The sequence below is a fragment of the Sturnus vulgaris genome, chromosome 29 (genome assembly GCF_052056855.1).
Source record: "Sturnus vulgaris isolate bStuVul1 chromosome 29, bStuVul1.hap1, whole genome shotgun sequence".
In the NCBI taxonomy this organism is placed as follows: domain Eukaryota; kingdom Metazoa; phylum Chordata; class Aves; order Passeriformes; family Sturnidae; genus Sturnus; species Sturnus vulgaris.
Genome location: NC_142271.1, coordinates 2164298 through 2183247, shown reverse-complemented (window position 1 = coordinate 2183247; position 18950 = coordinate 2164298).

The following is an 18950-nucleotide window of genomic DNA, read 5'->3' as shown; positions in this document are numbered from 1 at the left end:
TTTCCTATTTCTGATCAACATTAGCACCCAAAGAATTCCAAGCTCACTGAGACTGGGCAGAAGCAAGATTAAAGCACTTGTGTAATGGGCAAATCAAAGATGCAATATCCAGTCTTTAAACAATTTGTCCTTAAATGCTGCACTGAGCCCTTGGCAAACAGATGGTTGGACTTTCCTCCTGTCTCCCTTGTCAGAGCGGGTTGGGCTGCGTGTGGCTGAGTGTTTGTCTGCGAGCAGAGAGGGGTGCCTGTGCCATCTGGCAAGTGGCTCTGGACGCTCTGGGTCCAACTGTCAGCTTTGGGAATGGATCCGGCATCCACACAAGCAGATCCCTGGCAGCACTGTGGGGTTCAGAGCCCGAGTGCTGAAAAGCAGCTCTTGGAAGGAAAACAGCTCAGTGTGGTGGTGCCGTGCTGTTGGATACAACCACAATCCAGAATAAAAGCTGTGCTGAAGGAGCAGTCCTGCAATGGCTGTGACAAGGGACTGGGGCAGACCAAATGGAGTTTGTTTCCCTTCTGCTGCTGGTTTAGGAGCCGGGGGCTGTGCAGCCGGTGCTTGGTACTGCATCATTCTGCCCCAGTGAAGGAATTGATGGGAGCAGTCACGATCTGTGTGAGAGCATCACATGCCTGGGCAAGATGGAAGGGACCCCAGGGAGCCCTTGGCATCTGTCACTGGCACTTTGGAGAAGGAGGAGAGCAGAGAATGCTGTGTGGGGTTTGACCTGGATGGCTTTTGGAGCCAGAGTGCGTGGGTGAATCTGCTGGTCCCTAACAGGGCTGGGGGTTTTTGAGTCACAGCTCCTGTTGTGTCTCAGTTCTGCTGCTTTAGGGGGGCAGTACTGCAGGTTTTAGGCAAAGGGAATTGCAGCTATGGATTTATGGCTGGACTGTGTTGGCCCAAGCTGTCCTACATTCCCTGGACAAGGAGATGACTTGTTGATCAGATGGCAGGGTTCAGATGGAGGGGTTGTGCTTGGAGGGCAACGTGCACAGCAAGGCACAACTTCCCCTTCTGTCCCTGCTCTGTCTCAGTGTCTGCATGAGTCACATCCCGTCTGTCCCTCTGTGGAGCCAAGAGGGGAGATACAGGATTGAAACAGAAATTTGGGCCATGCTGGTACAGCCCACACTGGCACCAAATGTGGATCAGAGCCAAAGGTTCCTGCTCCTCCTGGACGAATAACTGCTGTCTTTGGTGGGCAGGAATACTTTGAGCCTCAGGCTGCATCCCTGTCCTATCCCAGCCTGGTCCCCTGGGACAAACCACCAAATCCTGGTGTCCCGTGGAGGTAATTCCCAAAATAAGGTCAGGAAAAGAGGAGGCAGGGATGAAACCTGCAATGCCTGGCCCGTGCACCTGAGGAGCTGTTGGTAGGAAGAGCCTGTGGAGTCGCTCAGCCTTTTAGAATCCACAGACTGCCGAGCCTTTATTCCCACAGGATCTTGGGGAAGCGCTGAGCTGGATGGAGAGAACGAGAGCTTTGTCTCTGCCAAGGCCAGTAGTGCAAGGGGGGATCTGCTCAGGGCTTTGCAAAGTGATGATTGCAGCTCAGACAGGAGTGAGCCCAGGGCAGGTTGTTGCAGAAGTGGGAGCAATGCACATCTTTGGGAGGGGTGATGGTCCTTAAAGCCCCTGTTCACACTCAGGAAATCCTGAGTGATGTGAGCTGGGGACAGTCACCATCTCTTCATGTCTCTGTCTGGGAAATGAGGGAATGTGGCTCAGCAGAGTCGTGGATTTCTGCAGAGCTTCACAAGAGGGCAGAAAACAGCTGCAGAAGAGCGAGTGGCTCTGGGAGCCTGACAGTGACTTTCTGATGGAAAATTCTTAGGGAAGCTCGGGTCTGCTTGGAGGCAGGAGTGTAATGCAGATTTGCCAGCAGAGCTGGCATAAACATGGAGCAGAGAGCAAAGCCAAGAGCACCCTGTGTGAGAAGCTCTGCATTTCTTATGAGCAGTCACAGCCTTCCCCATCCCTCTGTCTCCTGGGGATGGCAAAGGGGATTTATTCTAGATACAAGTGTGGGGAGAGCAGTAAGGAGAAATGAAGCTATGGGATGGTGTTTACTCAGGGTCGTGGGAGGTTTGAGAAAGGGTGGTTGGATGTGGTTATGCCCTTGCTCAGCTAAAGTTCAGCCTCTCTTGTCCCAAAGATGCTTCTCCTCCTGTTTCCCAAACAGGAATTGGGGTTTACCCCTGGAAATTGGTGTGCTGGAGGGACAGGGAGCTCTCCCTGGGGCAGACAAACCACTGGCCGTGCATGGTGGTGCAGGGAGACCCATCACCCTGAGTGTGCCTTACTGAGACCCAGCCTGGGGAAACCCCTGCCATGGCCACATCAAAGTGACCAGCCATGGCCCCAGGGAGCTCCAAGTTTGCCAGCTCCAAGGAATCCCTAAGAGAGATGTGTATGTTTGAAATTAAAGTCATCACCCGTGTGAGCAGGCACTTAACCCCTGCTTCTCCAGCTCCTGTACCCAGGGGTTTTGGACACATGCCGTGTGTCTGGCACCACAGGCAGGAGCAGCCAGCAGGCCCAGCTTGTCCTTTTCCACAGCTGAGCCCCAGGCAGCCTTTCTCCAGCACAACTGGGTGTCTTTGTATCTTAGCAAAGAGAGGATTTCTGCTGATCTCTCCCTGATTTCTCCCTTTTCCTAACAAGTTCTTTGAGCCTTGGGCTCTGACTCCTCAGTACCAAGTCTCTCCAGGGCTGGAATAGGTGTTGGATGTTGTTTTCCTTTTCCCTCATTTCTAACAGAGAGAGGACAGCCTCGGGCTCTGGATATTTTTTCACTCCTCCATTTATTTGTCAGTAGGAGCAGAGCCCAGGAATCCTGACTTGCATCTTCCCTCTTGTCTGCACCCCCCAGACAGCACCCAGCCCCTGGCTGTGGGAGCAGATGGAGAACCACAGAGCAGATGGATCCCTGATGGCAGCTTATGGTGTAACCCCACAGGAACCCCTGGAACGCTCCAGGTTGCAAACCAGCACAACAGGGAGCAGGGCAAGGATGGATCCAACACACCAAGAATTAATCTTACAGCACCTAAGTGCTGGGGAGAGCCTGAGGAAACACAGCAGCTGTTTAGATTCAGATTTGAACTAAACATCCTGCAAAGCAAAACCTTGCTGCTTAAAAACCCTCACCTGTGAGGTGGAATTCTCCTGGGATGTCCTGGCTGACTCACAGGGAAGGGCAGAGCCTGTGGCACTTGGGCCACCAGTCTTCCCTCATGGGGACTCTGGCCTGGAGATGGGACTTACTCATGTGGATCTGCTTTAGGAAATCGGTGCCAAAGTCTTTAAAATAATTTACAAACCAGTTTCGCTTTGCATTATTTAAAAGGAACTAAAAATAAATCTTTAGTTGTAAAGCAAAATAAAAACACTGCCATCTTTCATTGCAGTTATTATACAGTAGCTGGCATTCTTTAGACAAAGCTTAAAATAACCATGAACATACCAGTGAAAATAAATGGGTGAGTCATGTTTGTTAACATGGGATTAGAAGTATTGCTCTTGGCTCTCCTCCTGTGTAGCATCGCCTGCTCTTTCAAGCAGACACAAGGTTTTGGCTGGGCTGGTAAAAGAAAATTCCTTATCCATCAATTCTAGGTCATCCCGAGAGGGACCTGTGTAAGGTGACTTTAAACCAGGGATTATTTTTTATTGATTTGTCAATTGCTGGCACTGTGGTGTTGCAAATATTGTGTGCTGTGAACTGATGGTGGGAATTAGATTTATACTTCACTCTTTTCCTCTGTAAGCCTGGTTTTGAGGGGTGAAATGCCAGAGTGGTTTGGCTTGGAAAGGACCTTAAGACTCATCCAGTTTCACCTCCCCTGCTATGAGCAGGGACACCTTCCACTGTCCCAGGCTGCTCCAAGCCCCTTCCAACCTGGCCTTGGACACTTCCAGGGATGGGGCAGCTACAGCTGCTCTGGGCACCCTGTGCCAGGGCCTCCCCACCCTCTGAATAAAGAATTTCTTTGTAATATCTTATCTGACCTCGCCCTCTCAGTTTAAAATCATTGCCCCTTGTCCTGTCATTATCTGCCCATATAAAAATTCTCTCTCTTTCTTTTTTGTAATCCCTCAGGGTTCTGGAAGTCTGCAATGAGAAGCTCCCCAAAGCTATCTTTTCTCCATCCTGAACAAAAAACAGGGAAACTCACTCAAATATTCATCTCCAGAGGTGCTGTGTGCTGGGCTGGTTCCTGCATTTCTCTGCTCCTCTTTTATGGCTCTTCTCCCTGGGGCTGGAGTGGAGACAGGAGGAGGGTGGTACCAGCATGGCATTTCCAGAAGTTGCTCATGGGCTTCAGGCTGTGTGTGGTCCATCATCTGCTTTTTGACTACAAAGACCCCAGATTTCCTCTTTGCAAGAAGCTGCTGCTGGCATTTTGCTCTCTGCCTCTTGCCTGCAGAGAGGGGCCAGCCAGATGTCCTTAAAATCCCATCTCAACCACTTCTTTGGGGCTGCTGGAGAGGGCAGAGCAGCAATGGGAGGGCAGAGCAGTGGCCCTGGTGATGTGCTGGTGGGCATGGCCAGGATCTCTGTCCGAGTGCACTCACTGCCTGTGGCCAAAGCAGAGGGAGTTTGGGACAGCAGGACAGGACAGAGGCTGCAGTTGTCTCTGTGCACTGCTCTCATGGAGGTTTTGGGGTGCTCTGAGGAGGCATCAGTGGCTCTGTGTAGAGCAGCTGAATCTCCAGGGTTTAACACCTTTGACAGCCCAGATCTGCTGGGTGTTGCTGTGGCAGGAGTTCCCTTCCCAGCTGCCTGGAGGTGACTGTCCCAGCAGGAGGGACAGCTCAGTGCTCACACTGCCAGGGTTCACAGCTGGGGTGGCAGGGGTTGGAGCCAGGCAGGGACATGCAGTGCTCAGGAGGTGAGAGAAGCAGTGACAGCTGGCCCTTAGTGACAAAACTGCTCCAGACAGTCAGAAAGGACTCCAGGAGAGACAGGGGAGCTGTGGGACACATATTGAGAAAGTAAGAAAATTACAGCCTGAAAAATATTCCAGGCTGGAGCTTCTCAGCTCTGTGCCCAGCCGATAAGCTGGTCCAGCTCAAGGCCAGGGAGAATTTCTCCCAGGGTGATAATTTGGTCAAAATAAAAAGGAATTAATAACAAGATAGAACACCTGTTGTGGTGTGTGCCCAGGCCCTGGCCATGGGGTGTCTTCTCTCTGAACCAATCACCTTTTCTCTACTCTTGGAGTTGCAGTCATGCTATAAAACCAAGTGTGTTTCTGAATAAACTTGGCTCTTTCTTCCTGTCATAAAAGACGACCATGTAGTTGTGCATCTTATTTCTGCCGCACTTAAAGGGTTAAAACTCCTTTCCACGGCTACAAGGAGCTCGTGTGGAAGATGCAGAGTGAGGATTCAAGCAAGCAACTGGTCAAAGACCTTTCTGAAGGACCTGTGGTGAGATGTGGAGTCTCAGGTGAATCAGAGACAGAATCATGGAATCCTGTAATCCCAGAATGGTTTGGGTTGGAAGGAATCATAAAGATTGGATAATTGCAGCCCCTGACTGGGCAGGGACACTTCCACTGTCCCAGATTGCTCCAACCTGGCCTTGGACACTTCCAGGGATGGGACAGCCAAGCTTCTCTGAGCACCCTGTGCCAGGGCCTTACTGCCCTCACAGGGAAGAATTTCTTTCTAACATCTTCTCTAGATCTACTTCCTTTCAATTTGAAACCTTTCCCTCTTGGTCTGTCGTTACATGTCCTTGTAAAATGTTTCTCTCCATCTTTCTTGAAGACTCCCTACAAGAAAACAGCCTTGTAATCCACATAATCCATCTGCATTTTGGGCTGGTGCCCTGGGTCCCTCTCTGGGAAGGTCTCAAGTGGTTCAAGGTGGATCTTAGCTCTGCCTTGGGGTGATTTGCACCTGGACTTCAGCATCCTCCTCTAATCATCCACCCCATAGCTGGAAAAATGGGAAATAGGAAGAACATATTACCCCCTCATAATCTTTGTATTTTCTGACATCAGCCTCCTCCTGCTGGGGATTTCCATGTCTTCCTCTTTTCATAAGAGGAATTCTTTAAATATCCTAGTCCAAATATAGGCCAGCAAGAGGGACTGCTTATATTTCTAATTAAGGAAAAATCCCAACCCACCAGGGCTGGGTTGCACTGCCTGGTACAGCATGATTGTATCTCTAGTGTGATGCTCTTTCTTACTTATTGTGTCTCTAGATCCTTGGCTCACGTTTTTTTCAGGGCAGACACAAGCTGGGAACTCCCACTTTGAGAAGAAAATCAGGAAAAAAAATGACTGAAAAATAATCTGTGAGTGCTGGTGCATGTAACTGACAGAAAGCATTAGCATTGAGTTCCTCAGACAGAGCTTGGCTTCATTAGACAAGTTAGTAGTGATGCATATTAATTGAGGAGGAACACATTTTTGTTATTTATGAGGGAGAAAAATGCATTTTTCTATGAATATTTAATGAAGCATTCCCTTCCTCCCGTTCAATTTTTCCTGCTTGTTTCAGCCAAGTTCAAATGAGCTTCTGGGCAGAAGGAGCCAAACTCACTGCTGTGCCATCTGAAAAAACAGCCCTGGCTTGTGACCTCCCCTGTCTCAGGGGCTTCACACTTCCCTCAGTGGCTCTTAATTCTTTGATTTTTATTATTGCCATTGTGCAAAGTGTCAGAACTCCCAGTCTGGTGTGAGAATTCCCCCATCCTGCTCCTGATGCTGCCTCCACATGGTGCTGAGGCACTGTGAGACTGTCCAAAATCTCTTTATTCCTCCAGAGACTGAAAATCACAGCTTGAAATCCCCTTCCCAGCCTGAGTTTCTGTATCATTTGGAATAGGATTGTGGCATTAATGCCCACAAAAAAGTGGGTCGAGATGCCTGCTACAAGAAGAGGTTCAGCTGGCACTGGGTGACCCCCAGATCTGCTGCTCTTTTCAATGCCAGGAGAGACTGGAAACCAGCACTCCCTAAACAATTTTTAGTAGAAATGCCCCGAGAAATGATTCTTCTCTTCCTTTCTCCAGACTTTGATTTTTATCCCTTTGGATTTCTGGTGGTGGGTGGAGGAAGCCGCAAGAAATGTCAGGGCAACCCCGCTTGGCTGGAGGCACATCTGGACATTTTGGGATGACAGTGGCCTTTTCTAAGATCCCCTGGCAAAGCAGAGGAGGAGGAGGAGCAGAGGAGGAGGAGGAGAGCTCCTCGCTGTCCTTCAGCCCCTGGCAGCCTGGCCTCTGCCACCTGACATCCGTGGCAGCCTGGCACTCGGGGGGCATCAGGCTGCTGATCCAAGCAGAGTCAGACCCTTGGGATGGTGGCTCCTTCCTCTGTGTTCCTTTGGCTCCCAAACAGAAGAGAAGAAGCCAGAGGCTGCTGGTGGTGCCAGCCATCAGGGCTGTTCTCCTGCTTCAGTGACAATGTGTTAATTGCCTGCCTGGCCAGTGGCTCTGCTGGCTGGCTGCTGCTGGGGCTCTTTTGTTCTTCTTCCTCTTGGAAATAAAAAATAAATATCTGCAGAGAGCCCTGTGCTTTCCCCCATCTCTCCCAGTGAGAAATGTGGCATATCAGATTTGTGCCTAGAGACCAGAAGAACAACTCAGCCCCTTGCACTCCTTCCCTGTGCAACTTGGGGGAGCCAAGGACAAGAATTCCCTTTGTGCCACCACTGAGGATGGATGCTGCTTCCTCCCCTGGGATCCCCATCTCCCCTTGCTTAACCCCGCAGAACAAACAGGGGCTGGTGCCTTGCAGGGAGTAGAGTCTGGCAGAAGATGAATTTGGACTTGGCTGGGCATCTCTTGCTGCACTGAGGACCACAGAGGAGCACTGAGCAGCACTGAGCAGCACTGAACAGCACTGAGGAGCAATGAGGAGCACAGAGCTCTGTGATTACATCCCCTGTGCTGATGCAATGGCCCAGAGCTGGAGCTGGAGCTGGAGCTGTCTCACCAGCCCCACCAAGCAGGGCCAGCCCTTTGCTCCTGCCTTGGGTGACTGTCACACACAGCAGGCGAGGTTATTACGGATGACAGCCTTGTCACCCCTGTGAGAAATCACACAGCACTGCAGTATCGGTTACACTTAAACTCACTGAAGACAATAAATAAATCTCTCTGTTTAGGGTGGGGTGATTTAATTCAGAGAATGCTGTTCAAAGTCCTGCCGTGGGAGATGCTCCTGGCTCCTGGAGCCGGTATCCAGCAGTTTCTCCTCACCTCGGCTGGCTGCGTGTTTTCCTGCTGCCCTGCAGGCGCGGTGGGGCTGCTGGGTGGCTGTGCTCAGCTGTGCCGAGGTGACAGAGCCCTGCTTCGCCCACAGGCAGCTCTGATGAGGTTTGGCAGCCCAGAAGAGCAGCCTCGACTCCTTGCCAAACATTTCTCTTTCTGCTTCACGTGGCTTGGCTGGATTGTAACCCCAGAGGTGGGGGCAGACTGAGAATGCTTTCAGGGACGGGAGCGTGTGGGGACAGTCTGGGTGTCCCTTCACTGCTGTTTCTCATTTGTGGCTGCACCGAGGTTAAATTTTGCCCTGCAGAGAGGAAATTTCCTTCCCCTGTCTCCCTTGCAAATCGTGCAAATGATTGCTATTTACTCCTGACATGGGGTTTGGGGTCAGATTCCCATAAAGTGTGGTGGTTCCTGAAATCTAGGGGGAATAATGATGCTCCTTTGGCTGGCCTGACCTCAGAGCTCCTCTGTTGCAATGATTTCTTCTGGGTTTGCAAATCCAGGCACTGTCTGAAGCACAGGAGGACTGTGAGGTAGAAGGCTGAGATCACACCCAAAACCCACAGAAACCATCAGCTCTTTTCCTGCAGACTCTGGGCAGGCAATACCTCTTTGACCCATTTATAGCTGAGTCTAACAGTGAAAACCACCCACCAGGAAGTGGAGGTTGGACCCCAGCCCAAAGGTGTTGAAATTCATCTATGTAAGGATGGAGAAACTTGCTGGAAGAACCTCACTTATTACAGCACCCACCCCAAGCAGAGGAGGTGCTTTTCCAGGTAGTTCTTACCTGCAGGGACCCTATAGACTTCCATAGGGAACACTTGTGTAGCTGTTACTAAAAGGTTGACAAATGGGAGTATATAACAGGATGGAAGCCCTCAGCTCCTAGACTTGGATGGGTCTGGATGCTGGGCCATGAATTTAAGGATAAATCCTGTATATTCATCCTGGAGAAAAGACTTTGGGGTGACCTAATGGTGGCCTTTCAGTACCTGAAGGGAGCCTACAAGAAACATGGAAAGAGACTGTTTGCAGATGCCTGGAGTGACAGGACAAGGGAGAATGGCTTCAAACTGACAGTGGGTAGGGTCAGATTGGATAGCAGGAAAAAGTTCTGCCCTGTGAGGGTGTTGAGGCCCTGGCACAGGGTGCCCAGAGCAGCTGTGGCTGCCCCATCCTTGGAAATGTTCAAGGCCCAGTTGGATGGGGCTTGGGAGCCACCTGGGACAGTGGAAGGTGTCCCTGCCTATGTCCGGGGGTGGGACTGGATGATTTTTAAGTCACTTCCCACTCAAACCATTCCAGGATTCCATGACACTTGTTGCACCAGGGCTGCACCAGCCTTCCTGGAGCTGACCATAAGTGGTGAGGGTGGCTGAGCAGGATGTGGCTCCATCCCACTGTCACTGGAGTGACCTCCTGTGCCTCTTGATGTGTGACAACGAAGTCCCTAGCAGGAGGAGATGCATTATGGTGTCAAAGCTTAAATGCCAACCTCCTCGGTGCTCCTGGACTTGTCAGCACCAGCTGTGGGACACGGGGAGCCCCCTCCTCCCTCTGTGCCCTGCCAGCGAGCACCAGGAAGGGTTTCAGGTGGCAAATAGAGCAGAAGGAATTGAGCAGAGCATGTGCTCCTTCTAAAGATAGCACGCTGGGGTTTGCATCAAGGATCCTGCCAGGATCCATCCACAGCAGCTCCAGTGCCCTCCCTTCCCCGCAGGTCCCTGAAGGACGCCAGACCCGGAGTTCCTGGGACTTCCCTGCCCTGCTGCAGTGGACTAGAAAACGTACACACAGAGCAGGAAAGGGGGGTGGCTGGGGTGCTCCCGGCGCTGCAGGGGTGGTTTGGAGGTCTGCAGGTGCTGCTGTGAGGTGAGGTGAGGTGAGGCTGTACCTGAGCCCAGCTGTGTGACACGGAGCCTGTGCCAGCAGGGAGCAGCAGCCCAGCCCTGCTTTATGGCCTTGGCCTTGGCTGGTGGCTCCACGTGTCACTTACATCACCTCCAAGGCTACCAGAGAACGTCCCCGAGGTGCTCTTACAGGAATTGTGTGATTTCCTGTTTTCTCTCCCCAGCCTGGGTATCGGTGTCAGGCTGGGATTCCCCACACTCAGGGAAGCCCCTGCAGGCTCCAGCTCCAGGGCTCTGGGAGCAGATGTAGGATCTGGGCCCAGGATTTCTACGGGATTGTTCAGCACATTAAATCCAACCCTGCTTGCTCGCCTGAAGGTTCTCCATCTGGCACACTCAGCCTGAGCTCACCAGGCTGCTGCAGCTCAGAAGGGACGTGGAGAAGGGGTTGGGAGCTGGGAGAGGTGTTTCTGCTCAAAGGAAATCTCAAATGCAGGTCTGGGATTGCTGTGTGTAACCCTGCATCTCTGCAGTGACAACAGAGAGTGTCACAGGGTCCCCTTCGGCCACCCAGCACCCTGCTTTGCATTAAAATCGAAAGGGTCTGGATTTTTTAGTGGATGTAATTGTGATTTGTGGAGTCCTTATGCAAGGATCAGTGGAAATACATAGTCCTCATGAAGAACTGGCCCTATGGGAAAGGTGGGAGCCAGGGCCTGACCCCCCCTTTTGCAATTAAAAGGAAGAAATCATCATCTCATATCTAATCCCTGGCCCCCCTCCCACAGCCTCCCCCTCCAGTTCCTGGTATTGCAGGGCATCCCTTCCAAACATCAGCCCCTGCTGTGAAATGGGATGAGGCTGACAGCATCACAGCCATCAAAAACCACGAAGAGAGCAGAAAAGACACAACAGTGTACCTGGGGAAAAAAATAACCCTGTCAAGTCCCACTAAAGCAAGAGAATCAGCTGCTGCAGGGCTGAGAAGAAAGCGCTGTCTGCTGAGGTCTCGTGGGGTTTGACACACGTCCAGCAGTGCCTGCTGAAGGGATTTGTGCTCTCCATGTGGCTGTGGCAGTGCTGGATGGTGTCAGGCTCTTTCTAGTTTGAGAGCTGCAGTGTTCTGATGGGAAGGAACGTGCCTGGCTGTGGGTTTTCCTATGGGGCAAGCCCAGGTTGGGATATGGCAGAAAGCAGGAGGTGATGGGCTGGAGGGGACTGGAGACATCCCTGGGGTGTCTGGTCCATTGAACAAATTCTTGGATTCCTTCTCACCAGCAGCAGGTACTGAGCACTGCTGGGTGTCCCCATCCAAGTTTCCCCTCACTGTATGACACAGCCTCATCTGAACATATTTCTGGTAGGATTTGGGGCCAGCCCAAGCTAAAAAAAAAAGCCCTCAGACCCTTTTCTGTCTCCCTAGGAGGGTGTCAGGGAGTTAAGCATTTAATCACAGCCAATGTAAAAGCAGGAACCCTGGAAACCTTCCCTCAACTGCCTCCATCTACCATGAATTCTCCCCTGGGCTCAGTTTTGTGTTTCCATCAATTTCTGGATTTTAGTGTTTACCATTCCCTACCCTCCCTGTTGGGATCCAAATATCCTCAACTCTGCTTTTTGTCCAGGCTTTTATGCTTGGTTGTTTTCTCAATCCAAACGTGGTGCAACAAAACTGCATTTATCAGGGATTAGCTGATCTAATCCCTTAAATGTGGTTTTTACCTGGCTATCAGGGGCAGGTCAGTGTGCAGGGCTTTCTCCACTGCTGTACTGGGCTCAAGCATTTGTAGATCCCTCCCTTTCAGGAAGACAAGCTTTTTCTTTTTTTTAAAAATTATTTTGATGAGGGTTAGGAAAACAGTGGAGATGACTGCCTGGCCTTGCAGGTTCAATATCCCCTTTTTTCACTTTCTGGTCTCTGGAACCTCAAAAATCACTGCAGGTTTAATGGAGGAATTATTATTAAAATAAATACATGTCTGCTCAGCAGCCTGGCATCAGCCACCACTGGGCTCAAGTCCCTGTGGACGGGATTTTGAAGTTTCCTGCAGCAGCACTGAAGGTTTATTGTCTGCTTAGCTTTGCCTCTGTACCAATAACCCTCCCAAGGAGCAGAGACAAATGTGTGCCAGGCAGGGGGAGCTGGGCACAGTGAGGGTGTGCATGGCAGGCTGGCAGGGGCACAGCACTCCCCTCCACGGATCCAGCTGAGGAAATGGGAAAGGTGGGCAGGAATGGGGCTGGGAGCTGCCACCTCTGAGCTGGCCACTGGGATCTGCTCTGGCCTGGGAGTGCTGGAAGTCGCTGTCACTGGTCAGGCACTGGTGACACGGAGAGGGGACAGAGGTTGGCTCTGTACTGGGCACTCAAATGTGTCAGCCCTGGGACATCATCAGCTCCCCCATCACAGCCTCTCCTCCACACCATGGGCACGATGGGATGGCATGGGATGGGATGGGATGGGATGGGATGGGATGGCATGGCATGGCATGGCATGGCATGGCATGGATGGATGATGGATGGATGGATGGATGGATGATGGATGATGGATGATGGATGATGGATGATGGATCATGGATGATGGATGATGGATGGATGATGGATGATGGATGGATGGATGGATGGATGGATGATGGATGGATGGATGGATGATGGATGGATGGATGGATGGATGGATGGATGATGGATGGATGGATGGATGGATGGATGGATGGATGGATGGATGATGGATGGATGGATGATGGATGGATGGAAATGATGGAATAGAAGAGGATGAGATGAGAAGGGAGGAAACAGAATGGGATGGAAGGGATGGAATAGAATGGGATGGGATAAGAGGGATGGGGGGAAGGGAAGGGAAGGGAAGGGAAGGGAAGGGAAGGGAAGGGAAGGGAAGGGAAGGGAAGGGAAGGGAAGGGAAGGGAAGGGAAGGGAAGGGAAGGGAAGGGAAGGGAAGGCTGTTTTCTCCCCATGTGGATCGTGACTCAGCTGGAAGGTGAGGGCCCTGCTCCTGCTGCAGAGGGCGTGGCTGGAGGAACCGCCCCCACCCTGTCCCTGACACCGTGTTCACACCACGGAGCTGCTGGGGAAACAGAGAAACATCAGTCTGACAGCAGCACCCTAAAATAGAGCTCACACATCCCTCAGCCCCTCTCACCTGGTGAGAGGGTGTTGGCCCAGCGCCGGGAATTGGGAATAGATCCTGCTGCAGGATGAGGGATGGAAACAGGGAGAATTCTGCCATCCCTGTGCTGAGGAAAGCAGAATGAGGTGTGGCTCAGGTGCCTCGTGGGGCTGGGAGGGGCTGTGGTTTGGTGGTCATTGAGGGACACTGGGGTCAGATGTGGCAGGGAGATCTGGTTGTAGTTCCTGAGCTGCAGGAAACCCTGTGCCTCCGTTTCCCATGTGTGCAGCAAGGTTAACACTTCCAGCTGGAGCTTTTGGGAACAAAAAGCCTTTCAGATGTGTAGGCAGGACCTGACACAGGAGGTGGCAGAGCCTGGTGGAGCTTTTGGGTGTTGAGTAGGGGACACTCTCCTGGCGGGGGTTACCAGCACCACCCCACAGAAGTGTCCCACTGTACCCAGGACTGATGAAAAGCCCTCAGGTGTCTCCTCAGGGACTCGTGCTGGGTGCTGGAGGTGGTGCAGCACATTCCAGGCTCTCCAGAAAAGCTTCCAGCAGTTACAGGCACCTCCTGTGCTCAGCAGGACCCAGGGCAGGAGGTTGGGATATCTGCTGGAGTCACTTTGTGCCCTTCAGCCTGTCTGCATCCCAGTGCCACACTCTGCTGAGCTTTGCAGGGTGGGTTTGTTGGATTGTTTGCTGCTCTTTCGTTCCCAGCACTTTCTGGAGAGTTTGCAGGATGTTCTGTGAGTCTGGGAAGGGGTGATTGGGTTTGGGTGGAGCCTGATGCTGCCTGAGTGTCACAGACACATGGCAGCTGTGGAGGGCAGATCTGAGCCTTGACCCTGGGTTTGTGTGTCAGGGCTCTTCAGCTGCATTGCTGAACTTAGCAGAAAGGGTTTTTCTCAAAAAAAAAAAAGGAAAAAAAGAAAAAAAAAAAGAAAAAAAAGAGCCTGGATCTGTCAGGCTTTTGGGAATGTCAGTTTGAGGCAAGCAGGGCTGGTAATCAAAGGTGCCAGGTTCAGTTCATTCAACTTGCTTAATGGAATTTCTAATCAATTTTCTTAACAGCCCCCAGTCTGAATGGCCTCCTAAGGACTTAAATTCTGGAAGTGCCAATTCTCCAAGCACCCTAGGAAGAACAAAGGCTTGTCATTCTCCTAGCAGCTTCCTTTGCAAAGCAAAAAACAAACCTCCTTCTCCCAGCTGTGACCATAAAATGAACAAAAAAAAAAAACTAAGGTGCAAAACATTTTGTCCTAAATCTTGTTGTTAATGATGTTGGTGGAAATGACAGGCTTTGAATAGATAGAAAAGTGGGTTGTTAGGGCTTGGAAGGATGCAGCTGGTGCTTGTACAATGGCAAATGAGCTGGCTGGCAGCAGGCTGGCCGTGGGGTTACCGAGGAGAAATGAAAGATGCTATCAGCTTCCTTCAGTGTTTCCCTATCAGCTGCTGCAGATGGACATGTGGAGTTTAACCAGCTCTCGATAGCACAGAGGTTAAATAGACATTTCTCTTAGATGAGAGCATTCCTCAAATTGCAATTATGCCTGGGAAAGAACAAAGGCTTGTATCTGTCGAATATTTCTGCAGTGGAGAGATTTGCATCTGATTTTAATACACACAGCTCTGTGAGAGTCTGGCTGGCAGCTGAAGGTGTCTGGGGGAAGACTTGGCAAAACCTGGGAGGTTTTGTACCCTATGGAAAACACCTGCATGCTTGTCACCCCCTTGCAGCACATGAGCAGGAGCTGGGTGGTGTTGGGCTCTGGATGTGGCACAGGAGGAAGAGGAGGAGGAGGAGGAGGAGGAGGGTGGGTGTCTGAAGTGCAGGTGGAGGGGTGGCTCTGAGCCTTGCCAGCCTCCCCAGGGACAGAATTCCCGTTCAGTGAGGCAGAGAGCTGGATCCTGCAGCATCTGTGTTACAGCAGAGCTAATAACTGAGGGCAGCAGGTTTTCTGGCTGAGCTTGTGATGCTTGGCTGAGCTCCAGGGACCTGCAAAGATTGCTCTTCGATCCTCAGATGTGAACCTTCCCACCCCCCAGCACGACTAAAACCAGTCTTTATTTCTTATTATTTCATCCTCATGTATTTATGGTTGGGTCGGGCTGAGATAAGGAGCTAAAGGGATCCTCAGCTCTTCATCCCTGGCATTGCTCCTGGGTGTCCACGTCTGCCCATGGGACTGGGACCTGAGGGGACAGGTCCCCTCACCTCACATCTCACACCCCTGTCAGTCTCCAAAAATAGGAACAAAAGAAAGGAACAGATGAGACTGTGAATGTGAAACCAGATTTTTTAACAATTCACCTGCACAACTGAAAAATTCACAAGCCTCATCCCTCCCCTGGATGGGGAGAGCAGGAGATTCTGGACATCAGCAGAGCAGTATAAATAGGAAAACACAGAGATTATTAGGTAAAATTGAGAGGTTGGGGGATTAGAGCAAGAACCAGAAAGGATTTGGTCACTGCTGAGCTTGCTCTGCTTGGATAATGCACAGAAGCTCTTCCCAAGAGCAGCAGCAGCTTCATGGGATGTATCCAAAATAATGGGCTCAGCATCCAGCAAAACTGAAGGAGACAAATAGAAATTAAATCAACAGCTTTGTTCTGTCTTTCTGCCACTTGGGCCCAGCTGGAGTGAAAACAGGATAAGAGACAAACTCCTTGTCCTCAGGTGGCTGAGATGAATGGCTGTGTCTGCTCCAGGACGTGCCAGTGACTCTGGCACAGCCTCCCCCTTGCTGGCTCATGGAGATAAAGTTTTCTTCTTATGCGAAATTTCATCTTTCAGTCAAACTCTGCATCTCAAAAAGAATTAATATGAAGCTGGGCTAAGCTGTGTGTCTGTATCCTGGAGGCTCAAGTGCTAAAATACTTGGCAGGGAGGTGCTCCCCCTCTTCTCTCCTTTGAATTGTGGCTCTGTTTCCATCATGTTTTGAGCTGAGGCCCTAAAATTTGCAGTTCAAAGACTGTCTCTCTATGGGAGTATTTGTAAGATGTAGTGAAATAAACTCAGCCGTGGAATAAAGAGAGAATGGAAAAAGTAATGGAAATTTTGCACTGAGATGAGGTGTAACATTGAAGGGCTCCTCCAGCTCTGCTGCAAGCCAGGCTTGATGTGGGAATTACAGAGCAAAAAGCTTTTTTATGTTAAACACAAAGAGAAACATTCCTGGTAAATCTGTGCTGTACCAACACCCAACCAGACGTGGGGAAGCCCAGAACATTTCCTTAAACTGTGTCAAATAAGAATCCATTTAGTCAGTGCTTAGAGGTCACAGTTTGGGGGACATTTCCCAAAAAAATTATTAAGCCAAGGCTTTTGGTGTTTCGGAGCAATCTTTTACCAGCGGCAGGATTTTTGTGTAGCGTGAAGCTCTTTTTTTTTTTTTTTTTTAAATTATTATTATTATTATTGTTTTAATAGATTTTTAGAGCATTGCAGAACAACCCAGTGCCAAAAATGTCACCCCTCCCATTTTAGAGCATCTTCCAGGGTGCTCTAACAATGCCCAAGGCACTGCCTTGTGCCCCAGCTGCATCTCCAAACTGTGTCACCTTCTCTCCTTGCTCTGCAGGAGGGGGAACTGAAATAAGGTCAGTTCCTTTCCCCAGCAAGGGAGAGGACATCGATCGTGCAGATGGTGGGGGATGGAAGGGGAGGGTCTCCTTTCACAGTTGGACTCGATGATCTTGGGTCTTTTCCAACCCTAATGATTCTCTGATTCCTTAGAAAAGGGGTTTTTAATCATTTGCAGTGAACATGTGCAGGTGGGACTGGCTTCCCTCGAGGACTGGGATTTGGGGAGGATTTATGGTAAATGCTCAGTACCCCAAGCAGGAGCTGAAACCTGCCTTGAACAGCTGATCTTTAACACAAAAACCCCAAATCCACACACTGGGGAGCTGCTGAACAGTTCCCCCATGCTTTCCCTTGTGCCTTTCCCAGTGCTGGGATGGCCACACGATTCTTGTCACAACGAGGGGGTGCAGTGGAGCTGCATCCCCCCTGCCCCACTGTCCCCATGTCCTGTGTGTGTGCTGGCACAGCTGGTCACAGACACCTGGGGCACCCAGGAGCCTGTTGCAGTGCTCACAGACCCCATGGTCACCCTGCCTGCCTGGCTCAGCAGGATCCAGAGGCTCAGTGAAGTCATGGAGAGATGTGCAGGGTATCCCTGAGCTCAGGATTTGGCCCAGATTATCCATCTGCCAAAGAACCCTGCAGCACAGCCCTGGGTGAATCAGGAATGCTTTATCAGCACTGGAGCCTCCCCGGGGGCTGTGTGTCCTACATAGCCATGGCGTGGCAGGAGGAGGTTATGTGACAGCCCATGAGCTGCTCTCTCTCCTTCTGGGTGACTCAGGGCTGCAGCCACACTGATCCCAAACTGGCCTTGGCTCCATGGCCCTGGAGCCAGCCCCGTGCAGGACCCAGATCCTGGAATTTGGGACAGCCGTGTCCCCTGGATGCAGCTTCCAGGATGGTCACAACAGCCCCTTGGAACAGTCCAGGCCAGGGGCAGAGTGGCTGGAAAGCTGGAAAAGGACCTGGGGGTGCTGGTGACAGAGGCTGGACACGAGCCCAGGTGTGCCCAGGGGGCAGCACGGCCAAAGGCACCTGGCTGGGATGAGGATCAGGGTGTCCAGCAGGACCAGGGCAGCGATTGTCCCTCTGTGCTGGGCACTGCTGAGCCCACACCTCAACCCTGGGGTCACTTTTGGGTTCATCACGACAAGAAGGACAGGGAGGGGCTGGAGCGTGTCCAGGGAAGGGATCAGAGCTGAGGAATGGTCTGGAGCACCAGGAGTGGCTGAGGGAGCTGGGAAGGGGCTCAGCCTGGAGAAAAGGAGGCCCAGGGGGAACCTTGTGGCTCTGCACAACTCCCTGACAGGAGGGGACAGCCGGGGGGGTCGGGCTGTGCTCCAGGGAACAGGGACAGGAGGAGAGGGAACGGCCTCAGGCTGGGCCAGGGAAGGCTCAGGGTGGACATGAGGAGGAATTTCCCCATGGGAAGGGTGGGCAGGGCTTGGCAGGGGCTGCCCAGGGAGGTTTGGAGTCCCCATCCCTGGAGGTGTTCAGTGAATGCCAGGACGTGGCACTCAGTGCTCTGGGCTGGTGACAAGGTGGGGACACAGGTTGGACTCGATGATCCCAAAGGTCTTTTCCAACCTAAATCACCCCGGGATTCTGTGATATTAATGAAGAACATCACTGGAGCACATTCATTTCTTTGAACACACAGTCCACGCTTTGCCATGTCCCAGTTATTCCTGTGAACACCTGTGGGTGCACACACACCTTCCCTTGCAGGCTCAGGTAACTCAGTTCCCTGTTTTCTGTCCCAACTGCCCAGTCTCACCAGAGATGCTCAAAGTCCAGGCTTTTAGACAGACTCAATATTTGCAAATAATTCCCTTAGAGCAGGATGTGACCCAAGTTTGTAATTTGCCATGATTTTCCTTTTTTTTTTCCTCCCCAGTTTTCTGGTGGTTTCCTGGAAATCGCAGCTTTCTAAATAAATCTATAAGAATTGGCAAACTTGGATAAAATTAGAATACTTCATTCTGCTTTTGAGTCCTGGGAAGTATTTTGGGTAGAAGAATCGTGAACACATTTTGGGGAATGAATTTCTCTCATCTTCTGTTGAGTTGTAGCAGATTTTAGAAGAAGCAGAAAAAGCCTGCCTTGAGCACAGACATGTAGCAAAGGGTTTTCAGC